The sequence below is a fragment of the Gasterosteus aculeatus genome, chromosome 5, assembly GCF_964276395.1.
Source record: "Gasterosteus aculeatus chromosome 5, fGasAcu3.hap1.1, whole genome shotgun sequence".
Classification (NCBI taxonomy): domain Eukaryota; kingdom Metazoa; phylum Chordata; class Actinopteri; order Perciformes; family Gasterosteidae; genus Gasterosteus; species Gasterosteus aculeatus.
In genome coordinates this window covers 986,744-1,009,783 of record NC_135692.1, presented here as the reverse complement: position 1 = coordinate 1,009,783, position 23,040 = coordinate 986,744, and the positions used below count along the sequence as shown (strand labels likewise).

The following is a 23,040-nucleotide window of genomic DNA, read 5'->3' as shown; positions in this document are numbered from 1 at the left end:
TGTCGTATGTGTACAGACTGTAAAGCCCTCTGAGGCTAATTTGTAATTTGCGATTTTGGGCTATACAAAATAAAACAATATTTTTTTAATATAGCTCCTTATTTTTACACCTGAGTCACTTCATGGTGCTTTTGAGTCAGACTGAAGCTCAGAAACCAGACCAAACATCTTACATATACAAAGATTTAATTTCAATGGTTTGTCGACTCATTTTGTGATGTTAATCCATTGGAAGACATTGAAGCCAGTAACACTTCTGCTCTCTCTGGCTGGCTCGCCTTGGAGGACTCAACACTTGAATGTTATACACATTTTTTCACACACAACTATGTGCATGTTGTTCTTTATAATTTTGGCTTCAGAAGCGGGAAGCAGAGCCAGAAACTTGAGCATTACACGGAGTAATGAAGTTGTTGAAACTCTGTTCCAGAGAGGCTTTGAAATATTTTGTACCTTTTTACATGCAAATCTAAACATTGTTTTTTATCTATGTATGTTGCTGTATGAAAAAGCAGAATGATATTTATAATATTCATAATTGTCTATCAGCTAAATCATCAAATGTTGAAAGGACAACCCGTCCTGTATTCGTGTAGAGGACAGTGTCCAGTGGTGATACAGATAGAGGAACTCTTTTCTCAGCAGCAGGTCTAATAAGCAGCAATCACAAGGTTTCAGCCCCACTGTTTGTCTCCTGCTGGTCAGCGTGCAGCATCCAAAGTATCCATGGCGATGCTTTGGATGCTGCTCACTGGCCCCGTAAACACACACACACACACACACAGAGGAGAGTTTGGCTGTAGTTTTTCTCATATTCAAATGAGACGTTTATTATATCATCTTGTCTGTTTTCCTCTTGTCATATTTGTAATTTACACTGTCTAGAATATAATCAGATAATTCTTTTTTATTTTAAAAGTACACCAGTATTAAAGGACATTGGCATGGTTACAACAATTAAAGCATCTAAAGGGCAATGCTCTGCACATTTAATACACGTTTAACAACTTGTTAAATGTGTATATTCTTATCTTATAGTATTTTTGGTTTAGCTGCTCGGACAAACTGTGAATTCATCTTAGTTCGAATTGTAAATTTCACATAAGTATGGTTAGGGCTTCACTCACATTTGTATATCAATGACTAATAAAACGATCAAATGTAGATGTAGTCATGCGGATCCTGTTTGTGGACTTGAGCTCTGCATTTATCGCCATCATCCCGTCTCTGCTGTCCAAGGCTGCCCCGAGTTCAGGACGACCATTGGCTTAATTACATGTCACTCGTTTGCATCTTTAACTGGTAAAACTGCTTCTTAGACCTCTTTTGGGTCAGGCCTGCTTAAGCTTTAATCTTCATTATTAGTATTGTCTCCCTAAAGAGGATTTAAATTATAAAGAGAAATTCATTTCATTGATTGTTATTAGATGATTTAGATGTTACTATAATTGGAATTGTTTTCTCTCTGGAGATATGTATGTTCTAACTTGTCTTTGTCATGTGGGTTACACGCTTATATGTGCATGACCCAAATAGAAAGAATATACTACCCGTGACATTTATTTCAGACATCTTAAATATCATCCCCACATCTCGTCACATCTCCGTAGATCCAGATTACAGCATCACCCCCCCCCCCTTCCCTTTGGGATCTGGAGGGCTGATTCGGGTGCTGCTTCCCAGGAGGGACATCCAAGCTGCATCGAATTCCGCTGGCGATGGTTTTGCTTGTCTTGGAAATACAACAGAAATCACAAAGGAAAAGAGCAATGGAGATAAGATGTTACACGCGTCAGAGCCCTCCTCTTATTTCCCAAATAGCAAGAGCTCATTAAACATGTGACAGATCGCCAGGCAATCACTTGTTTTATGGGATTCTTTCATAGAATCAAGTCTGTCCTAACACCTTGCGCCCTCAGGGCCTATTCTCTGGGATGGCTGTCCTCCTCACGATGGTGAGTCCAGAACTCTCATGGTCTTCTGGAGAAACAGTGACACACAGCGTGAAACCCAGAGCAAAGAAGCACATATTTTACAGTTTGCGAATCTTTGAGCGTTGCCAATTAGACACAACACAATTACCATATTAGTCCTCGTGATCTGCACTCGTCACAAATAGATATATTTAAGCTCCAGCTATTTATTATGTTATACAATTGAAACAGCAGGCGTCAATTTAGATGACATCATTCACTTGAAATCCCGGCTGCACTTATCTGCATTAGATCTCTATAAACACTCAGTGATGCAGAATTATTTCCTCTTGAATAAATATAACAAAGTGATGCAGTCGATGAGGTTTGTATTTTGAACTATTTGGATGTGTTCTGAAGTCATGCACTAACTACTGAGCAGCCATCAAGTCCTACACTCTTCTACACCAAACACTGCGTCTTTGACAGAAAACATTGTCTCCGTGTTTCTCTTACAGTCTGTGCTTTTATAAAACAGTGAGAGTACACAGGCTTCATTGATCTGGAGCCTCAGCAATGGAAAAGAACCTCTCGGCGGTCTGTGCTTGTGTTTTGAAGCTGATGTGACACCTATTAAACAAGAGCAGCATTTAGCCGGTCTGCATTCAGCGCTCCATGTCTCAGGAGTCCAGCGGGTCCCAGACCCATCAATTGGAGGTATACACCTATTCATAACCTGCTGGAAAAAGACATTTGGCAAAAAGAAAAGCATCCCAGGTTCACACATGGCCCTCGTCAAGCAGCTACGGAGCGGCGTCGGGGCGAGCCGTCCTGCTGCGTGTCACAGTCGAATGTTTGAGAGGAGGAATGTGCTGCTGTGTATCTCTTCTGGTCCCTGAGTCTGCTGCTCAGTCACAGTAGGACGGGACACAGGAGGCTCATCGGACCGATACACGCTAGTGTACATGCAGAAACACGTATGTATCGTTGTTGAATTCACTCATCTTATATATGATCAATCAGGGACCCTAATGGATGTGTGGTTGGCCAAAGCCTTTTAGTAGCATTCTGCCGTGACCCCCCCCCACCACCCCCCAGCAGCGTGGTGCCGGTTCTCCTTCCCAGTGGGGACAGCTGAGCTCAGCCCATTGCCCTTTGGTAGACGGGGGGGGGGGGAATCTACTGCTGGAGCTCCTCAAGCTTTGTGTTTATTTTTAGGTGGAATCTGAAACATGAAAACATTTATTGCCATAATATGTCGGACATACGAGGAATTTGACTTGGCGGTTGGTGCGTAACAGTAGTACGACTATGGACGACAAGACAACAAGAGGGATAAAATAAAACATAATACTATGGGTTAGTAGTATAAGGCTATGGGTTAGTAGTATAATGCTATGGGTTAGTAGTATAAGGCTATGGGTTAGTAGTATAAGGCTATGGGTTAGTAGTATAAGGCTATGGGTTAGTAGTATAAGGCTATGGTTTAGTAGTATAATGCTATGGGTTAGTAGTATAATGCTATGGGTTAGTAGTATAAGGCTATGGGTTAGTAGTATAAGGCTATGGGTTAGTAGTATAAGACTATGAGTTGGTAGTATAATGCTATGGGTTAGTAGTATAAGGCTATGGTTTAGTATTATAATGCTATGGGTTAGTAGTATAAGGCTATGGGTTAGTAGTATAATGCTATGGGTTAGTAGTATAAGGCTATGGGTTAGTAGTATAAGGCTATGGTTTAGTAGTATAATGCTATGGGTTAGTAGTATAATGCTATGGGTTAGTAGTATAAGGCTATGGGTTAGTAGTATAAGGCTATGGGTTAGTAGTATAAGACTATGAGTTGGTAGTATAATGCTATGGGTTAGTAGTATAAGGCTATGGTTTAGTATTATAATGCTATGGGTTAGTAGTATAAGGCTATGGGTTAGTAGTATAATGCTATGGGTTAGTAGTATAAGGCTATGGGTTAGTAGTATAAGGCTATGGTTTAGTAGTATAATGCTATGGGTTAGTAGTATAATGCTATGGGTTAGTAGTATAAGGCTATGGGTTAGTAGTATAAGGCTATGGGTTAGTAGTATAAGACTATGAGTTGGTAGTATAATGCTATGGGTTAGTAGTATAAGGCTATGGGTTAGTAGTATAAGGCTATGGTTTAGTAGTATAAGGCTATGGGTTAGTAGTATAATGCTATGGGTTAGTAGTATAATGCTATGGGTTAGTAGTATAAGGCAATGGGTTAGTAGTATAAGGCAATGGATTAGTAGTATAAGGCAATGGGTTAGTAGTATAATGCTATGGGTTAGTAGTATAAGGCAATGGATTAGTAGTATAATGCTATGGGTTAGTAGTATAAGGCTATGGGTTAGTAGTATAAGGCTATGGGTTAGTTTAAAAATAAAGGGGAAAAAAATAAAGTGCACCAGCGAACAGAGAGTGACGTTTGCAGTGAGAAAGAAAGTGACCGGTGGAACGTCAGAGTCAGTCAGTGGGGGACCGGCTCTGTCAGTCTTAGTCCTGACGGACATCCTGCCAGATGGAAGGGGCACAAACAGGTTTTGTCCGGGGTGAGAGGGGTCGGCTACCATCTTTTGAGCTGCTTCAGGGTCCTGGAAGCGTCCTATAGAGACGGCACTTCCATCGTCTGTGTGGCCCACAATGGCAACAATGACAAGCATTAGGAATCAGTATGTCCTCTTGTCTCTGATGGCCTTGTAGAGGCAGTTTTAAATTGAGACTTTATTACTAGTTAAAAGGGCCTCACATGCTCACATTCAACTCTCTCACTTTTCGCCGTCGAATGAAAAAAATGATCCAAATTCTATTTCAATGGCGGGATGTGCAAGCTCAGCTACTACTTTAGCCAGACTGTGGAAGACAGGAAACAAATGGAACGGTGAACACTATTCAGGTTGCACTCTGACTTTTAACACTTGGTGTGATGGGGGCTTTTGGTTGCACTCAGCAGGTGTGTCAAAGCCATTTAAAACGATGATTATTTCACTGTTTAATATTTTTCAACAAGCATATTTCAGAGTTAGTATGAAGCTATATTTGTGTCTTTATCACGCAAACAAAATAAGCTCTTGTGAGAGCACATTTCTTACGTTGCAGTCCAAAATCAGGTTTGTATGTAAAAATATGTAAACTGAGAATACATTATTTATTTGTTATTTGTTTGACTTATGAAACAAGATTTTTTGGCTGCAAACGAATATGTTTGCTTTTAAAAAAAAGTGTATTCGTAATTAGTGTGTGCATTTGGTCCATCTCAGATCCTGCAGGCAGAACACGCTGAGGAACCTGAGTCATCCACTGGATTACTGAGGCTACAGTCAAAGCCTCTTCTGCATCAGGTTGTGCATCTTGGAGAGAAATACACAGTGCAGACCAAAATAAACATGCAAACAGTTAAATATAATGCTCATTGCAACAGTTACATGCCATAGAATTAGGGTGGAATTCTTAACTTTCAATTAAAAACCATTATTTTAAATGAATTGTTGGACATACCTTTTAATCCTTGCTTGAACCACTTAACCACTCAACTCCAGGGAGGAAAGGAAGCTGTGGATGTGCAGTACAACTAGGAAACACTCGAGACAATACTGTGTTCTGGAGATGAAGAGGCCGCGGTACTCCTCGTCTGCATCACTTTGATGAGGTCACAGAGTTTCAGGCTCTCACGCAGCTGCTGAGACACGGGCATGTGTTTCGTCTTCATGAAGTCCAACCAGGCAGTACAGAACAGTTGGCCGCAGCCAGACAACTCAACCAAACTGATGTGGTTAAATAACGGCACACTTGCGTAATTGCTTTGTAAAGTAAACAGCAGACTACCGACATGAGGGCACGTCTGTCCGCTTCAGTTTGCCCTGAGGATCTCTCCATCACCTCACTGTGTCCCTCACGGTGTCCCTCACTGTGTCCCTCACGGTGTCCCTGAGGTTCTTCAGGTGGGGCCCTCAGGGACAGGAGATGTTGTGGCTTCACATGCATCCTACTGGAAGTGGACACAGTAAAATGACTCCACAGCGTCATGTACAGCCTGTGTTGAACCTAATTAAGCTTTCAGGTAGTGTTGGTTTCCATTGTGACATTTAAAGAAAAGAAGTAAGTCACAGTAGTCTAATTATTTCATCAAAACAAGATATTAATAACTTGTGCGTCACTTTACCAACATGATACCCTCGACGAAGCGAACACATCTATGTCGTTAGTAGTGAGTCGTTTGCACAGCGGCCCTCCTTGTCACGCTGACAACATGAAAACCAAATAAAGTGCTGCTGCATTTAAAATCATTTTGACAAAATACAAAGTCCACTTACCTCCGTGTGCCTCGTGACAGTCGCCTCCTGTCAGTGTTTCACGGTGGAAGCAGACAGCGAGCGCCCAGTCGATTCACCAATAGAAACTCCTGGTTCATTCCACTACGTACAAACACATCGAGACTCTTCTTTCAGAGCAAACATTTTTGTTTTGCAGCCAAAATTCTTATTTTAATGAGCAAAACTAATAAATAATCTATTCTCAGTTCATATATTTTTACTTACAAACTTGATTTTGCGTTCCAATGTAAAAAATGTCTCCAAAGAGCTTTTTTGGTTTGCGTAATAAACCTTCATACTAAAGCAAACCTTTTATGACTAAAGCGGTAGAATGAGCATTAGTGGGGATATGATGCCTCAGGTAGCTGGAGCTCACATCTTAACGTGGGGGAATCACCTCGGCCCCCCGTTCCCTGGATCACTAAATGCATTACGTCATCGGCAAGTATGCCGAGGAATCTGCACAACGCGCGCTGAAGGGTTGTACAAGTGATTGAATCAGAGACATTTCAGACTGATGTGGATATCGTCATGATAAAGACCAACCTGCATTCAGTAGTTCCATGGTTGTCACTAAGAAATGCACACATGGTTTTCCCTGGAAACCCACATGTCTCGTTGTCTGATGGGACGATGAGTTGAAATAATAACAGTAATAGTAAAATAGAGTGATCCCTTGCTGCACTGGTTCATGTCAGTGTGTCCTCGGGCGAGACACTAAAACCCCCCCAAAAAAACTTCAAATTTAATAAGTGTGTGATTAGACGACGTCTGAACTTAAATATTCCATTTACTGATTCATTTCTTTGGTGAGTGGCACTTGTCCCAGGATGAAACCCTGTTGGATGCTACTAGAATACACGTCACCACGTTCGTACATTATTGGCTGTAAACGGCGTTGACGGTTTTCTGTGGAACTAGTGTGTTCCGTTCCGATGCGGATTAGTCTGGTTACCCACGGCAGGATGAAAGTAAACACACAGCAGCCTGACAAACAATGCCACTATGAATTGTCAGCCCCTTGTTTTAAATAGGACACTAAAGGAAGCTGGGGAATGGGTGGAAAGTGGCAGAGTGGATTCCAGGGAGGTCCGTGGCTGTTTTGCTGCTGATGGGGACGGTGCGTTAAAGCTTGTCACACAAAGCCCAGCAGAAGTACACTCTCTGTAAACTTTCCGGGTTCTTTTTAAACACTGAGAGTGCCAGCCTGCCCAACCAGAGACGGAGCAGGCGGGATGGCCAAGATGTCCCAGTCGCAGCCGCGGTCCACACACACACTGCGCAGTGTGGCTCTTTAGTGTTTATATGGCCTTATGTATTTAGATTACATGGCTTGTTTGTATTGAGTCGGTTAAACACACAGAACATTATTCATGATGCCAGCAGGGACGTCACAGAGGTTATGGAAGGATAGACTTGAACAATGAAGAATCAGAGATTCACTGATTCATTATTGCAGGACTGATCACTTGACAGAGGTTGAATAAAACTACTTAATGCCATTTCCTCTCCAGGTAGGACAAAGCATCCTCAGTGAGCAGGTACAATACGTCTCTGCATATGGAACAAAACGTCACTATATATTCATGTGTATTTATGCCATAAACATAAAACAGTCCAAAAGCCAGAGATATTTAACTGTCACATTGTGATGTTATTCGTTTTGAGGACTGCTGATGAACTGCAAGTAATGAGCTTCACTAACAGAATGTGTGTTTATAGGCAAACATTACGTTGGTCGAGATCCACACAGAACGCCGACTGAAGGTCCAGTTTTTGGTTGATAACTCTGTTACCTTGAAAATGAACAGTTTGGGCAGGAAACGTAAAATTGTGTCCAGGGTTTCCTGCACGAGCCCCGAAGCTCTTTAAGTTGGTCCTCTGTGTTCCTGGGAGTTGGATCAGTGTCGGCCCCGTTCACATGAGGTCATGGTTACTTCTCCTCCTCGCTTCCTTCCCTCATGTTGCAGTTCAACCATCTATCTTTCTGCGTTTGTGAAAAACAAAGAATGCCATAAGTCCTAATTATGCTTTACTTTGCCACCATTTACATTTCTGATTTTCACGGTGACAATAAAAGTTTCAGACATGCACAGAGTTTGATTGTAAATTCTTTCTTAACTCGGAGGAAGAACGGATTGAGGCCTGATGCCAATGGAAGACTTGCCTCCGTTTTGGACACTTGGCATCTTTAGACCTTTGACCTTCTGGGGTTGCCTTGCTGTGGAGCTCCGCTGGGTGCCGTGACCTTTGGGCACCAGGGTGAGAGGGACTCGGGGGGGGATCTGGACGTTGAAGTCATAGTTCCTCTTCCACCACACGCCACGGCCTTGAAGTGTTTGATGCGTTCTGAGGAGCAGGCGTGGAAGATGATGTATTCATGGAGTGTGTTTTTCATAACACATCTGGTGAACTGCAAAAGACTGACGGATTCTCTTCTCTGGAATATCTTAATCTTTCTTGGCATGTGTGACCAGACAAGACAGCATGCAAGCCCCTGCTGCCGCACACCATTCCATCTTATTTCTGCTGAATGTGACTTTGTAAGTGGCGCCAGGACACCTCCACTGTTTTCACTGTGAGATGCATTGATGAAACGCAAGTGGCTCTATTCCTCACGTGATTGATGTGGATAAAGGCCGTCGAGCTAAACAATTTGAAGGAGGGGAATACTAGAAGCCCAGCTGCATTGACGGGAGCAGAAACATCAGGCTGACTGCAGCTCCTCACTTACCCTCTTATACTAATCACTACATTCACACGCTTACTGCAGCCATTTGACAGAAGTTTGGAAGATGTGTTGGAGGCACAATAGGCTCGATTTCAGTAAAGTACAAATAAACAAGTGATCTTACAGTAGCTCTGCAATAAAGACATATGCCTCAACAAACTGAGAGCCTGCAGACATGCTGTGTTTGCACAATGTGTCCCGGGTGTCAAAAACAACATGATGTGTGTTGTTTACTAATGTCAAAGGAAGTTCTGTACATTGAAATGCTTTTTTTCACATGGTTAATCGATGAAAGTAACAATCCCATTTCTATCCTCAGTGGAGGATTTTGATAGATTCTTACCTGGAGCTATGACAAAGGCAAAAGCAGCCTGTCTGTTTGGTGGAGGTCAATGGAAATGTTTACCACACCTTCTAATGGCCACTCGCCTTCTCTCAGTCCAATGTGAGCCGGGGGCAGAACGCAGCACAGCACAGAGCGTCACATTGGAAGCACATTGTTGCGTGTAAGAACTGGCCTTGGAACATGTAATGTAACAACGACATAATGTAATGAGTCCAGCTGCAGCAGGTGAGTTTCGGGGGCTCACCAGCTCCTTCAAACAATCCCTTCAAACGTTTTCTTTTTCTAAAAACCAAATCCTTTATGCTCACGATTAATCTAATCATCAGTTGTGTGAATGAACTGGATATTCAAGCCTTTTCTCTTTGCCTCGTCCCTCTGAGGCAAAGAAATCTTATCTCATTCCTCTCAGTATACAGACGTGAATACTTACAGTAAGTACAGAGGAGAATGTTTTCTTTGAAGATTCCTCATCAACCATCCTGTAGTTTTGGTTTGAGTCATACAACCAAAATACTAAAATATAGTTTTTGGGGATTTTCACGAAAATAATTAGAAAATGGTCTTTTTATACAATCCAATAAACAACTTACTTCACAGATGTGCGTTTAATATTAAGAACGAACGCAGATACATTTCATGAATCAAAGAGAGGGAAACAATGCCCCATTATACTGTGCTGCTGCACAGAAACCCCTCAATGCATTCATCCAAACTAAAGTCCTTTACTAGCAACATCCACAACGTGCAGCTGAAACCGTCTTTGTAGCTTTTCCCCGTTTATTTGAAACATCTGACCTTTCACATCTCTCCAACGCTCCATCCGCCATAAGTTACAGCAGCTCTGTGTATGCATCAACTGTCACCCGCTGCTTTTAGGGGCCTTCTAGACTAAACCACATTGGTCATAAAATAGGAAAAAGTAACAGAAAATGTGAGTCTTGATTAATGCAGTTTCAAATGAATAAGCATAATAATCCCATGTCCAACACTAAATCCAAGAAAGTCGGGCCAACGAGGTGCAGTGATAGCGTCCAATTAATCGTCATGGCTGATTGTTTTCTTTATATACGTCATAGAGTTTTATTTTTTCCTTCCTTGTCATTGGGGTATATTTCTGCAAATTCCTTCAGTTATTGTCTCAGACGTCTAAACTGCAGAGCTTTGTCGAGCTGTCATCCTCTATGGATCCTGTGGATGGGGAATAAAAGAAGGCCAGTGCTTTTGAACTTCTGGGGTCTGTGTTTACGGGCTGAGAGCGGGCCGGGCTGGGATGTGGAGCCTGCACTCTTTTACGATGTTGTCTTGTCTGTCACTTGACAGTTGACTGCCGTACAGCTTTTCCGCTGCTTGGCTAACAGTCCTGTTCTTTTTTCCATTTAAAAAATCCTAGGGGTCACTGGTGTGTGTGACTGTTGGCTGAAGCCAGATGGGGTTTTCCTATAAACAAGTGTACAGGCAGTATTTATACAGACTGTGGCACCTGACGCCATAACACTCATGACACTCTGTTTAGTGGCCAAAGTTGCCATAAGTCACTTTGGAGAATTAAGTAAATATTTTCATTATGGCCATGCCATTGTTTATTATAGAATGGCAAAAGTTCTAAATCTTGCCAAATCCTCTGTTAAAAAATAATTTAATAACAACTTGTCTAAAATGAAGCGTCATGTAAATGGCGCCGATTCCTTTTCATTATTCGCGAGTCTATTTAGTTTCAAACAAATCCAGAGACACCACCTGTTTCAACCGCCGCGTGAGTAAAGGCTCAGGTTAGAGCCGAGCGTTGCATAAACCATCCAGGCCAAATGTTGGCTGCATTCACAGGAGGATAAAAGCATACCTCTGGCCTATCGAGGGGCAGATTGTCTCTTTCAAATACAGTATGTCACCCATCACAGATACCGTCTCACATTCCACTACGCTAAGTATTATCATGCTGCTGGATCAAAGCTACGCGAGACGTGGCCAGGCTCGGTCCAGCGCCGCATGCTGAGATGATTGGAGATTGACGTTAGGCCTGGTAGTGGTGAGGGGAAGAGGTCAGTCTTAGAGAAGAACCGTTCCAGTGAAGAGCGTCGATTGGTCTGATGCTCAACAAGCCAACCAGTGTTTTAACTGCAGTAGTAATGATCGCCACAAGAAAGATATATTCAGTTGGAATTCCTGGACGTAACCCATGAAAAATATCATGAACCTGTCGGCTGTGCTTGAGCTGGTGGTTCCGGGCACTCGGAGAGGCTGAAAGGAGGTAACAGAAGGACAGACAACGCACAGAGGGGAACGCTCAAATGAATGATTCAGAAATACGCACAACAAAAAAGCACAACAATATATATATATATATATATATATATATATATATATATATATATATAAATGTAAATGTAAATTCATGCAATAACTTTTCCAAGGATAATGTTTGCCAGTAACACAAAGTTGTTAAATAATATAAATGTTCTAAATGTAATGTTTTGTGAGAGCAAAACACTCCACTAGATCTCCACTCTTTGCTGTCCTGCTCCTAAATGGTGGAAGGAGGTCTCTGAAGACATCAGGACCACAGAGAGCCTTCACATCTTCAGACTAAAGACACACCTCTTCAGACTCTACCTCCACTAACACACTAACTGTAGCACTTACATTGGACTTATAATGGTTCTTATCTACAGCGAGTTGTACATCGGCTTATTTGAGGAAATTGCACTTTCTTGTTTCTTGTTCTTCTGCGTTTGTATCCTTGTGGTTGAAATGCACTTATTGTAAGTCGCTTTGGATAAAAGCGTCAGCTAAATGACCTTTGATGTAATGTAAATATAAATTTTAAATATAAATGTTAAATGTCCAGACATATAAGAAACATTTATATTATTTAACAACTACTTCCAAACATTATCCTTGAAAAGGTTTCTCTCTACATGTTTGAAAAAGGGACGTGTGTTATATTATATATTATCAAGCTTTTTTTCCTATACGATAATGCTAAATGTACCCAAACTGGGCAGGATTTTAGAATGTGTGACATTTTACAAATGGCGCCCCATATGTGGCAACGTCAAAGGGACAAACTAGCTTAGAAAAAGGTAGCTAGCCTTTACATGCTGACTCATTGGCAGCATTCAGAAAGAGGAGGACATGGTCTTGCTGCTTCTAGCAAAGAAACAAAGTTCTGTAGCTGAACCCCTAACTGCTCCCACTGTTTGGGGGGGTCAGATGTATTTATAAACCATAAATACCTCCTACGAAATCTAATACATTGTAATGTGGAAACTGTAATCAATAGAATAATGCCAATGCAGAGCTATGATTGTATACAATCTAATCTAATCAACCAAAATGCATGCATGTAATACTTGATAGCACCACAACTCATATTGACCGAGAGACATTGGGAATCCGAGTTACATTGAACGCAGCAGGAGACGTGCCCAGGGGCGTGGACACTGTCTTTCACACCTCTACGGATCTGTATAAGTACCTGTAGGTCCCCATAGTTCTGGATCGTCGGTGGAGGCAAGAGACAGTCGCTGTGTGGTAGTCAACCAACTACTCTGTGGCCTGTGGATCGTAGAAACCAACGGATCCTCAGCTGAGATGTTCTTTTGCTTTATTAAATACTCATTTTAACATTTCAATCCGCATGTCCTTTGTCCATCTGGAGTTTCTCCATTTTTAAAACACAACACTGGGAAAGCCATTTTTGGAGCAGGGGCCAAAAACAACGTCAGGGTGCAGGCCAACATGAGCCTTCACTGGCATAGTTCAGAAGAAGAACCAGTTTTAAGTGTCAAATGCTGCATTGTAAAAAAATCCATACACAGGGAAAGGCTCGTTTATTTCTATAGAGAACAAGGCAGTTCACGGTGCTTCACATAAAACAATTACATCAAAACATATGGCAAAATAAAAGGAACTTTTAAGAATAAACAAGCGAAAATGTAGGAAACTCTTACTTAGAATTGTTTGGGATTCTTTACTGTACTGATTTTTACGTTTCCAGAACCAAGGTTACACGTAACCTTTCTTTAGTTCCCTGAACCAAAGGTTGTGGAAAATCACCGTCCTTGAATTTGGTTCAATTCAAAGCAGCAAACAGAACAGCGAGTCTCAGCGGACCTGCAGCGTTCTGGCTGTTTGTTCCAGATGTTTGTAGCAGAAGAACTGAAGTTGCTTCTCCATGTTTGGTTGTGACTCTTAACATCAGCGATTGAAACTGATATTATTAAGTACCAGAAAAAATACTTGTTGATTATATTGATCAGAAAAATAAATCAAAAATAAGCTCCATAGATTACTTCTTTTGGTATTTACAAAAATAAATAGGACCAAATAAGTAAAAGAAAAAAATGTTCATGTTAAAGTTCAACTTTAAATGTGCCACAAGTCACATATGCAACATATTTTGCTACATCGATGACAAAATCTCCAACATGGCGTCTTCAAGTGTGACATCACACAAACAAGTTATGTGAGCAATAAGTCTACCAGTGCCGGGTAATAAAGATTAGCGTCCCACCAGGCAGAGGATGTAGGAGGGTCGTAAACATCCAGAGGCAAGTGGCCGTCGGCCGGTCCAGTCACTCCTTATTCTGTGAGTCATTAGGGAGACGGGCAGATAAAACCAGCATTTGGCCCAACCATGGCAATCAATAAGAGGACAACTGTTAAGTCCAACCTCATATCAGCTCATCTTGATGGAGCCCCAAGTGCCACGTGTCTCGGCTCTCATTGTGTTGACACAGAGAGACGGGCCACACCGCCTCAGATAGCATCAGACTATAACCTGGCTCCTTTGAAGACCAGCATGTTTTCCTTTCCTTGTGCGTTCATCCAAACTTTTACCTTTTTCAGTAAATGGGATTTTTTCATCTGTCATTCTTGTATTAAACAACAACAGTTTCCCCTTCAACTTATTATAGCATTCGCTAATATGAAACAGCATCTTGTTGTCCTCTCTTTGTCTGTTTTCTTCTGCTTATCTCCACCTTTTCTACAGAGGAGTTGTCACTGTGGTATAAATTATCAAAGAAGGCCCTTTCTTTCTCTGGGTGGGCTTTTAAACCAGGCCCATCAGTTAAGGCTTCATTAAAGTGGTCCTTCCTGAGGCTCCACGGAGAAGTCCCAGTCTCTTCTGGCCTTTCAGCAGACTGGCGTTTGTAGCTGTAACTGTTTCTGCGGTAAATTGACCGATGTGTTATTGTTTGCCCCGGCTGATGTTTATGTACAGTAAAGCACAGAACCCCTTTTTGTTCCTCGAACCACACTACGTGTAATCTGTGTGTCGAGATACGGCCTGAGGAGACGCAACGCAGTATCTTCAGCGTTGTTTCCTAGAAGAGGCAAAACCTTCCCGTGTGTTTATATGAATTCAAGTCCTGGGCTTTTCTAAGGCGATCACACACACTGGCAGCCGTGTTGAAGCGGTTTGACGCACAGGCTGCAAACAGGTGGTTGTTTTTAATGCACAGCAGAATTCTGCTTACCAAAGACTAGAAAAGACCCTCATTGATTTCTGAGACGATCTGATTCTACCACCATCTTGGTAGCTAATGGAGCTGGACATTGTTCAGATGTGCCAACGTGATCTCCAAAACCTGTTCGTAAAATTGTATACGAAATATTTGACATAGAAATTCGTAACAATACATACTAACTGGTGGTGGTTAACCACGCCCCTTGAGTGAACGTCTCTCCGCCATGTTGGATTCTTGAGAGAACGTCTCTCCGCCATGTTGGATTCTTGAGAGAACGTCTCGTCGCCATGTTGGATTCTTGAGGGGGTTAGGGTTAGTATTTTATTCTTACAAGTTAACATTGATTTATCATTAAAAATGCAATCATAACACGTTTATTTGACATGGTTAGACTTCACAAAGTGTGTTTACGGGGCGCAGGTCCCCGTTCACTTTGAACAGGGTGACGTCATCAGTTGCAGTCCGTATTTATTTAGTATGTATCACTACGAATTTGTATCTTCAAGATTTTCGTATACATTTTTACGAACAGGTTTTGGAGATCAGGCTGGATGTGCAGCTGATCATGGTTCCAGGCTGGACTGAAAGCTGAGTGGTGGTTTATTGAAATCGAGCTTGTTGTAGTGTGATGAATCTCATTTGCTTGGCGTTGGGAGCCTTCCTTGTATTTAGAGTCTCGGATACTCAGTACATTTCTATAGTCTAAATATTGATGTGTAAATCTATTGTGTTTGATCCCAAAATGCTATTTTTTGTTCTACTGAAGGAATCCTGAAGGCGCTCTCTCTAAAACATCCTATTGAGAGTCGTATTGTCCTGTAAGCTTAATAAAGAAAACAGTGGTGTGTGTTTGCGTTGCCTACATGAAGCGACAGACTTGGCCTGGGTAAGGGGCTCATTTTTCACATGGACACATAGTGGGGGCTCTCTAAGCTACTGAACCCACAGAGTAGATGTGTTTAGGATTTGCTCAGCAGGTAGGAAGGTCTGCTCTTTGTAATTTGGGTAAATTGATAAGTTGGCTGCAGTAGAGGATGGTGGCTGACGGAAAGATGCATCGGCCAGGTTGAAAGCGGCTTCTGTAAACAAACAGACACACACTCTGCGGAGAAGAAGAAGCTTCTTAAACCCTTACATGGATTCACTCTAACTATCACCATGATGTTTTTAAAGGCAAACATTGCAGAGAAACCAAGAAGCAGCTGCGACCATCAGAGCTTCGCTCTTCTTTTTCTGAGCCCGAAGGAAGTTCAGAGAACTGATTCTGTCTCTGAAGAGATTAACAACTCTTGCCGATTATGGAGACACAAACCCATCTCTTGTAAAGTCGATCATGTGATCATATTTGTCGTTCACTTTGTGGTCAGCAGGCTTCTTACTCGGCGGTTAGAAGCATGTTGGTGTTTGTGAGGTTCGGTTGTCGAACGTCTCCACACATTCAGTTTGACTGAACCACATCTCATTACATTAAAGGCCACTGTGTCTGAACTCATACTCACTCTGTACATATTACCTTATACTGTCCTCAGGATTGGTACCCTGGTGGATCGATGTCTCTGTAGTTGACATGTTGTCATTAACAAAGCGTTTCATCGGTGCCTCTGAGGAGAATCATTTGGATGTGAAACAGAGTTCATGCTTGCTGTCGACCTTAAAGACCCCTTAAAAAGATCCAGGTGCACAGAGGCATCACTTTCAGGGACGGTAATGTCAGTCTTCAAGTGACTTATGAAGTTGTCTGAATGGATTAAAACACAAACAGGCTCACCGCCGTTTGATACGAGCATTATTGTTTGGTTTGGTTTGAGAACTAAACTGTCTAATATCAGCCAACGTGCATACAGCAGGTAAGTATGCAAGTCAATCATCTTTGCCAAAGAGTCCCGCTGCCAGGTAAAACAGGCTTGTTTGAACATTTTATTGAATCCATCTGACAATTAATCCATTGTGAAATATCTCTGCTTCTCAGCTTTACAGCCCAAATCAAGCTGGCTTAAATGCCACTCGCATCACGGGGCTGAAGGTGAAAGTATCCCAGGAATCCTGTGATTTAAATCCTTATTTTTAGACCCATGTATCCCCACGGACTCTCGAGATAGCAAGAGCAACACACAGTGTTTCCCTCCGCACTCAGAGACCCTACAAAAATTTCCATGATGTCATGTGCTGCGCAGCAGTGAGAGTAATTGAAGAGGCAGATGAACATAAACTGGAATCTCATCAAATTCATCGCCTTATTCTTCTAAACAGCCTGCAGACATCAGAGCAACCAAACATGTGTTCCACACACAGATGATCACACTAATACGTCTGTGTGTGTGTGTGAGACAAGAGAAGACTTTCTGCCTGGTGGTTTGCCAGGAATATCAGTTCGCTGCTATCTCGTTACAGGGTCCTCTCTCTCTTTTCACCATGTATTTCCTCTTTATAATTTACTTTTGTAAACATTAACTGTACGCTACCAGATTCCTCCAGCTCCTAAGAGGCATCAGCATCATAGTACTGCATGTGAGGTATTACTAAGGCATCGCGGCCCCTACTGACCTTTGACTGGGCAGATTTCCTCAAAAGAAACATTCTTGATTTCACATTTCCATGATCCTGTCAAAGATAAATGACTTTGTAATGTCCTTATTTATTTACCACCACAGTAGCAGGGAAAACACGAAACAATGCAACGCTGACTGACTTCTTTTGGTCTAAAAGCTTTTGCTGAGCATGATGATGCGATGAGACTGGCCTCACGTGACAAATGCTGACTGGGTGGAGATTAGTGGAAGGTGGCTCAACACCACTGTGCTTCTCCACCAGGTGTAACATGAACAGGTCTGATTGTTGGAGAGGTCTGAGGTTTGCCAGGTCAGGACCTCTCGTTGCTCCAGCAGCTCATGGATTCCACACTAATACTCTCCTTCTGATCTTCATCAGTGAAAATGAACTGGTCTGATTACAGATACTCGCTCATTGCACAATCGCTGTGATTTCATAGCCATGAAATGAATGTTGTTACATATATTACTGCAGAAATAATAAGAACAGCCTATTATGTAAATACCGCGAGACACAAATCCAAACAAATAAATCTCATCACGTCACGATCATCCAAAGGTTTGAGTTTGAGGTTTCGTGCCGGTCTCCCCTGCTGATGTTTTCAGCTGCTAATTCATCAGTGAAATAACTCACATGTTCATTCATCATGCGAGCAAAGCCAAGAGCAGCAGGCCTCAAGACGAGAACCAGTATTACCTCAGTCCACAGGGGCACTAAACAGGTTTATTATTTAGCAAGCCAGTCTGTGTGACGTGATGAAAAGAGCACCAAATAAATACCAGCATTCAATAGGAAGGTTAAAAAGATTAGAAACTCAGGGCCTGTTTGTAGTGCCGACCCAAGTTTGTAATTGGTTTCATATTTAGTTGTACGACAGTAAAAGTTATTGAAAGGTCTACCAGGGTTCTGTGAGCTCAGACGCATGGAGCTGCACACGTCCTTATGCCAAGTGTTCTGTTGACTGGACATTGATGACGGATTCTTTTTCTTGGTTGTAAGCTTTGAAAGATTCGCCTGCGCAGGCCAAGTACTGTTCACCTATCTGGAATGTACAGTTAAAATTGCTTTGCAGCTAATATAAATACTGTTGTACTGCAGAGGGATGGCAGGCCCTTGTGTGGAGTGCAAGCAACTCTTGGTCACGGCTCTTCCAGTGAAGTAAAAGGTGGCCGCGCTGGCTTTTATGTTGATGAATGTGTGAGTGAGCGTGTGTGTTCTGCTGCTGCCCTCCATCACTGACAAGTAATTAGGAGGATGAGGTCACACACGTGTGTCAGTGAGCCGGCAGCGTTTCATTCAGTCAGTATCAGCTAGAATTAACATCTTTACGTGTGATGTTGATACCCAGTTACTCATCAGCAACTATGTCACTAAGTCACATGTAAATAAGTCAAACCTGGAGCCAGTGACCCACATCAGACACACAGCGTATGAGAGGTATCTCCCAACCAATCAGCTCGTAGCAAGATGACAATCCTCCTCTACAACTACTAGTTGTAGTATCTGAAAACCACAACATGTAATACTCACTGCAATATAGTACATAGAAGCAGGAGGACATCAGGTGGCAGGTGGGAGTGAAAGGTTTTCTATTTTACATTGTTTCCATTTTCATAGTTTTTCAAAAGCTAGAACGTCCCAATCCTCTGTCATCACTGTCCCCACTGTCCTCACTGTCCCAATCCCCTGTCCCCACTGTCCTAATCCCCTGTCCTCACTGTCCCTGTCCCCACTGTCCTCACTGTCCCCACTGTCCCAATCCCCTGTCCCCACTGTCCTCACTGTCCCTGTCCCCACGGTCCTCACTGTCCCAACCCCCTGTCCCCACTGTCCTCACTGTCCCAATCCTGTGTCCCCACTGTCCCCAATGTCCTCACTGTCCCCACTGTCCTCACTGTACCAACCAGTGTTGGGCAAGTTACTGAAAATGAGTAACTAGTTACAGTGTCTAGTTACTTCTTTTAAAGGTAATTACTTACCAGTTACTGTGTATCAAAAGTAATGAGTTACTCTAAAAAGTAACTTAAGTTAACTTTTATGTCTGTTTTTAAATGATAATGAATATGAATAGTACTGAAAAGTCAAACACAATAAACATATTTTTTAGACCTATTTATTGTAATCAACAGGCCTTCAAATCAAGCAGTAGTACAAAAGTCCTTTTAATACTTCATTTCATACAAGATAACTGTCTCAGTCATTTGCCTGAAGGCAGCTGACTGGACAGTTGACATGATGCATCTCATGGATGACATACCGATCAGTCAATGTAATCGATGCTCTGCCTGACTCATCGGCTGCAGTCGTGTGAAGTCGAGCTTTGCTTGTCAGCATCCTCGGCGCTGGAGTCTTTCGCTACCAGCTTTGTCGAAGCTTCCACAGGTTTGAATGTGTGGATCGCTTCTTTGAACCTGCACATCATTTACAACTCACCACTACCTTTTGCTCTTTAATTTCGCCGAGTGAAAAGTAATGTCCATACTTCCAGGAGAGAATCTATCCGCACCATGATGTGGTTTAATGCTCATTATTTATAATACAGGTAGATGAAATCCAGCGTTCTGATTGGTTGGTAGTGAGTCATGGGGCTCCATTATTCAGCGATAATACAGATGCTGTTCAATGGAACTCTTGTCTCTAGACTACTGAAATGCGATACACAACTATTTTGTGCTGGAAGGCAGATGTGTACCTACTATTTGCCGGTCACAAAGAGAGTAACGCAAATAACAAACTCATTTCAATTTCAGTAATTGTAACTGCGTTACTTGATTTTAAAAAATACTTTGTTACATGCTTCATAATGAGTTTTTACTTTCCAAACTACAGGTGCAAATGTAGGATTGCACACTATTCAAAAAAACCATTAGTGCTCCATGTTTAGGCAGCAGAAATGGCAACGGACGACCTCATTGGTTGTCTGACATTTAGATAGCTTATCGAAGGGGAAATAGATGTTATTATGATTTAATGGCTTTTATTATTATGAAAGAGATTTTCAGATTTGAAGCTACAGTCCACTGGAAACAAAAACTCAGCTGGGCGGCTCTTAAACCTTCCGTGATTGTCGCTAATATACGCTGTGGATATGAGCAAGGACAAATGTAATATAGAGAGAATTAAGTGGCTTACTCAAGAAGCTTTCATTCAAAATGTTCAGTATTTGTTAGTCTTCAATTAAAGGAGTTCCCTCTTTCATCTGTCACCACAGATACCCGCCATGTTTAATATAAAAGCTTTAAAAGCTTATCTGGGATTATTGTGGAAAAAGAAAGTCCACACAGTTTAGCAGACGCACCAGAGCAGTGGTACGTGCACGCGTATTTGCTTTAGTTTTTTATTTTAAAATGATTTTTTAGGGGTGCCACACTAAGAAAAGGTTTAGAAGCACTGCACTAGAGGTATGTAATCAGTGCACATGATTCACAACTTCAAGCACACTGATCTAATCTGTGGCGCTTTCTAATAAATCATTCTTCAGCTATTAGTCTGAGAGATATAGAGACACCGTCTCTATATCTATTCCTCCAAACTCCGGAAAGGATTAGGTCATTTCATCTAGGGGGCTATTTTTAGTCCCCTTTAACTGTGGCATATTAAACAGAAAAGCACTCGCCCATAATGACCTGAAAATAACCCAGAGTTATTCTAAAACAGAGGTTCTGCCGACCCGCCGCTGTGCCGCCTCACATGTGGTCTGGAAACAGGAGCGCTTAAAACCATAGATTCTTAGGGCTGCGGAGATTAATGAAGAGTTTCTTTTTCCAGGTGTTGTATTGTGGATACAAGAGCTTTGGGTGTTGAATTTTTACCACGAGGAGAAATCCTCACGGTAGAAATGAAAACAGTAACACAATATACAGCTCAGATGTGAGAGCAGGAGCGCATTCCAGACATGAGAGAACAGCCCCCAAAAAGGATCATCTCTTATATTGATCACCTGTATGCCGTGTATGTGAAGGGGGGTCCACCGAATCATGGTCATATGTTCCCACAGGAGCTATTTTAGTCAGAGAAAATGTTTTACTGCGTTTCACAGCCTCTCTCCCCTTCATAGCTTTAGATAACACCGTCCACTAGCAGACCGTCCTTTAGTCCGTCCTTTAGTCCGTCCTTTAGTCGTCTACATGTTGGTTTGTCACCATCAGCATCCCAGGCTGTTAGTGGAGCTGCTTTCATTAGCACAGACTAAAGATGCCACATGGATTTTTATTTAGAATAACACTTGACAATGTTGGACTCAGTTTCTTAATCTCTTTCTTGGGTATAACAACTTAAAGAGGAAATACACTTACTTGCAGTATTTAATACTGCATCCCAAAAATATTTTTTTTAAAAACCTTTAAGAACTATTTCCAAAAGCAAAACTATGCTTCTATCATAAGATTCTAACTTGTGATGTTACATCGTATAAATATACCAAACTTCCTCTGAAGTAGGAATTCCATAAGATGATGACAGGCTCCTCCCACAGGAACTGACCAAATCTGCCTCAACGAGCTGGAAATGACAATATATTGATAACATCGTAAGTAATATGACTTCAGGTGACAAGACATTGAAACGTTGACTTCACTTGCACTTTGGGACGTAGATGTCTCACCTGGGACCCAACTGTCTTCACTTAAGACTTGACTTGGGACGTAGATGTCTCACCTGGGACCTAACTGTCTTCACTTAAGACTTGGGACGTAGATGTCTCAGCTGGGACCCAACTGTCTTCACTTAAGACTTGACTTGGGACGTAGATGTGTCAGCTGGGACCCAACTGTCTTCACTTAAGACTTGACTTGGGACGTAGATGTCTCAGTTGGGACCCAACTGTCTTCACTTAAGACTTGACTTGGGACGTAGATGTATCACCTGGGACCTAACTGTCTTCACTTAAGACTTGACTTGGGACGTAGATGTCTCACCTGGGACCTAACTGTCTTCACTTAAGACTTGACTTGGGACGTAGATGTCTCACCTGGGACCTACCTATCTTCACTTAAGACTTGACTTGGGACGTAGATGTCTCACCTGGGACCTACCTATCTTCACTTAAGACTTGACTTGGGACGTAGATGTCTCACCTGGGACCTACCTGTCTTCACTTAAGACTTGACTTGGGACGTAGATGTCTCACCTGGGACTACACTGTGAGGAACCAGCGGAACTGGGTGTTGAGCACTGGTGCATGTGTGTTGACATTGGAGTTTATCCATTTGCAATGCCTCTGCTCCTTCTGTTTAGAACACAGCCTTGTATCAGTCGTGTACAACAGCTCCTGCTTCTAATCACTTTGATCACACTTTGAACCCGGCCATGTATCAAGGCTCACAATAGCAGCATGCAGGTTGAAATCCTTTAGCTGTGTTCCACCATGCACCTCATGGGTTGTGGATAAGACAAATAATGCATTCTATGCTTTTACAAGTCGGCTACTGGCTGCATTTGTCGAAATAGGGATTCAGTTAGAAGCACATGTCCATTTGAATGGGAGGCAGCTGGTTCTGATAATGGCCATTGTACAGATGATTGAAACACACTCTGGACTGGCTGGAATGAGAATAAAACATCCAGTATCTAATGAAGAGGCTGATAGACAGGCTGACTGAGGACACGTCTGCTGTGTTTTTGAACACATCAGTGTCTCAGCCCAGAATCGCCATACAATGTCATTTATTTAGCTCGGTTTATCTCTCATAGGAGCTGA

At 42.1% G+C, this 23,040-nt stretch overlaps 1 protein-coding gene across 5 annotated transcripts in view; it reads left to right on the top strand.

Moving 5' to 3' along the window:
* Positions 1–23,040, top strand: part of myocd (myocardin) — an 89,060-nt gene that overhangs the window by 28,282 nt on the left and 37,738 nt on the right. The window lies entirely within an intron of this gene.